The following is a 6,680-nucleotide window of genomic DNA, read 5'->3' on the forward strand; positions in this document are numbered from 1 at the left end:
AGTTTGTAGCAGTCGGTGGCTGCTGGCCCTCTTCTCTCTCATTTTCTGCTCGCCCGTGTCTCCTCTGCTCGCATCTCTATCACTTTCGCTCCTCTCGCACTTTTTGTGCTCAAAGTTTTTCCCCAGTGCAAGAGCACTGGCATTGCATGGTTTTCCCCTCTCTGCCTCTGCCCCTGCTCCGTCCCCATCGCAGAGAGGCACAAACCCGCCAGCCGCTCGCAGGCTGCGTGACTCCTTGGAGCTTTGGCCGCTTGGCCAAAGGGAGAAACTTTTTCCCTGAAGTTACCTTCAGTTGCACTGAAGACAACAGTGTACCAAGTCCTCTCCCAGCCAGCCTCACTGGTGACTCCCCTCCACTCACCCTGCTGTGCCACACCACTGGAGCAGGCAGCATTCACTGCTCTTAAAATGTTTTTAGACCATCTCAGCTGTCCTTTCTCGTTCCCTCTGTGGAAGAATCTTGCAGCACTTTAAGTTGGGACTGGGTGAAATGAAGTTGCAGTTGCACAGGACCCATAATGCCTTTGCAGAGGTGACTTGGGGCATGGGCTCTGCCAGATTTCACGGTTAGAGCAGCACAAATGACAACCCGAGGCTTCCAGATGCTGGTGGCATCTGATTTTTGCATGTCTGCTGCTTAACCATAGAGCCATCCTTTAAGAAATCATACTCCAACTTCTGACATAGATCCTGCTTTTTGTTCCCGCTGCTGCGTGTGGATGCACTGACACACAAGACTGCTAAGCAGGAACTGTGTAAATATATGACTATATGATCTTCTTCATTTCTTTGTTTTGGGGAAGACTGGTTTAGAACAGTGGTAAAGGAACACAACTGTCTTAAATTAATCATTTTCCTAATTTGAAAAATACCCTCCGTTTTCCCAGTAATTAATTTCAGTTCAAGAATTCAAAAATTCAGCTGCAGTGAAGTTTAATCCATCTCTATAAACACACAAGAATGGAAAAACATGCAGCTGTTCAGAGGCTTCCAGCAATACCCAGAAATATGTGTATAAATTTCCAAAAAGCAAAGCAGATTTAAAAAGCCCACATAGAAGAGAAGAAAAAAAAATCTTGAATTAAAACTCTCCATTTGTTATTGGTGCGTGATTTATGTAGGATCAGTTGTCACTCACTTTCGCTTGCCCCAGTATAACAGCATATGCAAGTGGGAGATATTAGGTACATAGTGAAAATGTGATGTGATGCAACTCCCCAGCAGTTTCAGGATGGGTCTCTTTACAATGAATAAAATGATTTCTGTATTTGTATTTTTCAGATGTTCAAACAACACAAAATCTTGCCACAGTAGATTAAACAGAAAAATAACAGTTTCTGAAACACGACCTCCAGAAAACTAATTGCAGAAGAAATATTCATTCTCAGTCCAATAAATCCTTAATTTTAAATGTCAGCTGCAAAGCATAAATCCCCTTAATAGATTTCAAACTGCGGTGACAAAGTTGTAATTGTAGGGTCCAGCCCACTCAAAAATAAACCAATGCTCTTGCTCTGCATTAGCCAGTCTTCTGCTGTTTTTCTGTTTGTTTGGTTGGTTTGTTGTTGTTATTTCGATTTGTTTGGTGGTTTTTTTTTTTTTTGGTTGGTTTGTTTGACAGTTTTTTGTTTTTTCTTTTTTTGCTGTTTTTTGTTGTTGTTGCATTTTAATCTCATCTCTTATCTTTTAGGAATTTTCCACTGCATTCCTGAGCCTGGTTCTGGATTACTTTCATCTCAGATTGAATTGAACCTTGTTGCCATTCCCCAGTAGATGTCTGAAGTGCAAAATCTACTTGATCATAACTTTCTGTGTGGTTTACTGCAGGGTAGCATGCATGTAAAAACCCTGAAGTCATGTGAAATAGGAGCCTTGACCTCAAGACACAATAAAGTCGGCTGGTTAGGTTGTAGCTCAAAAGGTCACTTTTTCTGGGACTGCCTCTGAGGGCTGTTTTAAACTAATTATTACCTTTGATTTTAACTTACCATTTGTTAAAAAAAAAAAAAAAAAGAAAAGAAAAAAAGTGAGAGAGAGAAAAATAATTCAAAAAAAGAAAAGGAAAAAAAAAGGAAAAAAAAACAACTCTCAGTTATTATTATTTAAACAGTTTGACTGGCATGTATATAACATCACGGACATATGAAAAGACAAGCCTGAAGAGCTTATAGTGTAAAATAGGCAGAAAGCACCGCGCATAATAAAAGCAGACAGAGGAGAGTTATGTATGTGTATGTGGGAAGAGTGGGGAGGTGCATAGAGAAATATGCAGAGTTGGGAAATATTCTACCAACTGACACTGATTATGATATTTTTCTTTCTTGCTCTATTTTCATGTAAGTATGGTAATAGCTTTGTTTTTCTCTATTTGCTTGTTTGTCAGTGAGATATTCTATTGTGGAAGCTTGTCTTCTGATTTCTTTTCCTGTTCTAGGTTCCAGTACTATAGGTAATACAAGTACATCTTTATTCTTCTACTCAGCCATAGCAAACAACACTGAAATCCAAAAAAATGTTATATATGCTTCCCTTGGCAGCTTTTCCACAGCAATCCACAGTGACTCACTACTGCAAAGTACGATTCACAATTAACAGAAAATATAAAAGAACTTGCAATTCTGGGCTTCTGACGCTATCATCCCCTTACAAATACCTGACACATCTTTAGTTTGTTTTTAGTAAAGAGTTTATAAACAAACAAAAAGATATTTGCTGTCGATCCCTTTTTCCTTATGATCAGCTGCATTAGACAATTAAAAATGCAAAAAGAAGGGGAAAAAAAAAGAGAGCTAAATAGCTTCTTCCCAGTGTTCTTTAACAAAGAAGATGAGTACTACATAGGCTTTATTCTTTTTAGGTGTTGAAAGTGAGACACTATCAGAAATAAGAGTATCAGAAAAGGTGATGGAACAAGCCGAGAAATTAAACTGCAATCAATCAGCCGGACCAGATGGTATTCATCCGAGAGTTCTGACGGAACCGAAGACCAGCACAAGTGAGCTGCTAACAAAAATATGTAATTTATCATTAAAAACAGCTACCGTACCAGAGGACTGGAGAATGGCCAAGGTTGTACCCATCTCTTAAAAAGGTGCTAATGATGATCCTGGGAATTATAAAGCAGAAACTCTTACTTTAGTACTAGGAAACTATTCAGAGAATCACTAAAAATAATATGCCCAGGCACACAGATAGCAAGGAAAAGCTGCAGTGCTCCTACCTAAATCCTCTCAGCTCTCTTAGAACTACAGGAAAGAGTTAATTAACCAGACGATAAAGTAGAACCAGAAGACACAATTTATTCAGTGTTTCCAAAAGCGTGCAGTAAGGTCTCTCACAAGAAAAAAAAAAAAAAAAACAAAAAAAAAACCACAGCAGCTCCAGAATTAGAATCCAGTTATGCTGAAAAACTGGATAGAGAATGGAAAACCAAAAACCCAAAACAAACCAAAAACATCAGAACCCTTAGAATGGAAAACCAAAAAACCTTAAACATAAGAACCCCTAGAATTTTGCCCATCAAAAACATTTTATAAAGGCTAGCAGATGACCACTGCTTCCTTACAAGCTGGTTATATCAGAGGTTGAGGAACTTACATAGAATAGTAAAGGGCAGCTGAGGCAGAACCAGGATTTTGGATCGTGAGTGGCCAGGTTCCAGAGCCGTGGTGAGCTCTCTAGACAGCGTCCCCTCCTGCAGGTACTGTGGAAAGATCCCTGGTCAGTGGGAGCAGGGAGAAATGCCCCTGGGATTGATAGTGGCAATGAGGATGGTCTTGTTCAATGTGGTCATTAACTCTCTTTAAAAAAGCTTCAGAAGTGAAAATGGTAAAATCTGTTTTCACTGCGATAGCCACAGCTTGCTTTCTGGTGTTTAGACCCAGTGCCCGTTGATCTAAACAGGAAAATTCATGACAGCACTTGGCCATTTCTGCAGTTAGCTGAATTTAGGCAAAGAAATTCTAGAGTAAGCCAGTGAACTAAGATAACACGGCAACATGATAGCAGGTAGACTTAGACTAGTGCCAAGGAGTGCATGTTGGAAAATATTTTCAAGAACTGATGGCAATTAATTAGCAGGGGAAACTGTAAGCATCCTTCACAGAAAAATGCTAGCCAGCATATTGCAGTAGCTTAGAAAACATACAAAAGCAAGGCACTCAGATATATTAAGAACAAAAAAGATGGTTAAACATAAAATATTACTATGTGATTTCATGAGTAAAAACTGTATTTCTGGACATTCTGTCATATTTCTGTTATTGCATTATAGACGAGACATAGCAAGAAAACACTCAGAGAAATGTAGTAAACATGATTAACGAAACAGGAGATGGGACTGAGTTAGAAGGTAGATTTAAAAGAAGAATCCATTTAATTTAGAAGCATGAAGAGGATGAAGAGTTTTAGGACCGCATAAAATTTCAGTTGATGCAGAAGAGCTTGGATGTTCCTGTCTATTCTGTTTCGTTTCACTAAAAAAATAAGTGAGAAGCACATTTAAATGAATATATGGAGATGCACTTTTTTATATTATTAGAAGATATAGCTGAATTGTGAAATTTATTGTAGCTACAGAAGATTGAGGAAAACAGCTTTGGGGGCAATGCTACTCTTTAGTATGAAAAAAAAAAAGGAGGGAATAAAGGATTAGAAAAGAAAAACAGAAGCTAATGAAAGGAGGAAGAGTAACTCTTTGTCACGCCCTCCAGTTCCCTTAGAGCCTTCAGCTGGCCCTTGGCATAAAGACCATGTAGCCAGCGGTATGCAGGTTTGGAGAAAGGGCATCCCAGCTTGCAGAGAAAGACCCAAGAAATAGCTATCCTATACAGCACGCTTCCCTCTCTAAAATCATTGCATTTTCAGACAAATCCAAACAAGTGCTGCTGTAGGTCTCCCCAGCTCCCACTTTTCGGTGTTAGTGTGTCAGACTTCCACTCCTGGACAGGGCTATGGGGCAGAAGGAGGGAAGAGGAGCCTGGTCCCCCATGGCAGGGGGGAGACAGCAGCTTGGGCTGCGTGCTGCTCAATGTCCCTTCCAGCCCTGCCCACCAATCCACAAGCATGCCGACGGTAATCCCCTGAGAAGGGAGAGAGCAGTGGGAACTCGATGCGATTCTCCTCATGGAATTTCTCAGCACTTTTTCCTTCCTCAGGATTTCTCCCGAGAGAGGGGAGTATTTAGCCCTTACTTAGCTTTACCAAAGTATTAGACGTTTATTTGATTAAGCACAGCATCTGCAGCCACACTAGCAAGAATAAAAATTATAAGGGCAATCAATCCTCATACTTCAGGGCATAAGCTGATCACCAGCTGGGGTCGAAAAGAAATTTCCCTCTGTGGTCCAGTGCTGCAATTAGGTGTGCTGGGGGGGCGATGCCTTCCCCGCCGCCTCAGGCACGGGCCGGGCTGGGAGGCCCAAAGCTCCCCGGCTGGATGGGCCACCGGCCTGCTCCAGCATGGCGATTCCTTTGTTTCCAGGCCTGGATGTCCCTGCTGCCGAGCCACACGAGTTTGTCAGAGTGTCAAAATCAAGCGTTAATTATAATTCCAAAAATAAAGGAATATTCATGAATTATTATGTTGGCAATAACCGCGTGTAATACAGAACGGACAAAAACAATGTCTGCTGCGGAGTAAAAGGAAGTTGACAGCTCCGAGCACAAGGCAGTTTCTGTTTCCAGTTACCCTCCAGAGCTCCTTGCACCCGAGAGTCAACACCTCTGAGAATAATAAAGTAATTGCAATTTTGTTTTATAGTATTCTGACAACAAATTTGATTCAATAGTGTCTGCACAGTTCAAACAAAACAAACACTCCAACAGTCTGACTGCGATGCCGATTTTTTTTTTATCAGCTCAAATTTAATCCAAAAAAAAAAAAAACAGCGCAATGGTCTTGATGAATATATTTTAAATAAAATTTCTTTCGCGTAGTACTCTGGTTCCATCAGCATTTTGATAGAACTCAGGAAAAAAAAAAAAACCAATAGCTGTTTTATTCCTGTCATGTTCTTTTTCTAAAGCAACTCTCGGAGATGATTGCAAGAGTACATTAAAGGCATGCATTTTTGAAGTTAGTCAGTTGTCAAAGTGATTCTGAGGGTTGACAATCACATTTAAGACAAATATAGAAATCTGAAGGAAATGCTTACAAGCAATCCCATATTCTGGGTAATAATTTAGTTTGGAAATGCATCCAGTTCAAGGGTTAAATGAAAGCAAAAGCAATCACTTCAACCATGTTTTTGAAGAAAATAAAACAGCTTGATGTAAGCTAAATGAAGGGGGTCTGTGACTTAAAAGGAATGGACAGATAGAGAAAAAGGTCAGAAGATTAAATTTTCCCTAAGGGAAAAGTCATTCTTTGGAATCATTAACCTCCTTCTAGGTCACTACTGAAAAAAACAGCAGGAAATCCTACTGCTCCTAGAAAGATGGGTGCATCGTATACCGCCCACTGACCTAGCAACTCTATGGCAAACATAATTGTGCTTACAAATTCTCCTCCAGGCATGCTTCGTTTTAGTATGCCCATTTTAAAGCAATATGATCTTTTAGCTGAACTCTGAAGTGTATCCATAAAGACCATATTCTAGGGGCTTGGGATGTTAAAAAGAGGAATCACTTGTTTAGATGTCTTTTAACAGGGAGAAATCTGGAAGTGGTGTTTGTACGTT

Source organism: Anser cygnoides, chromosome 2, assembly GCF_040182565.1.
Source record: "Anser cygnoides isolate HZ-2024a breed goose chromosome 2, Taihu_goose_T2T_genome, whole genome shotgun sequence".
NCBI lineage: Eukaryota > Metazoa > Chordata > Aves > Anseriformes > Anatidae > Anser > Anser cygnoides.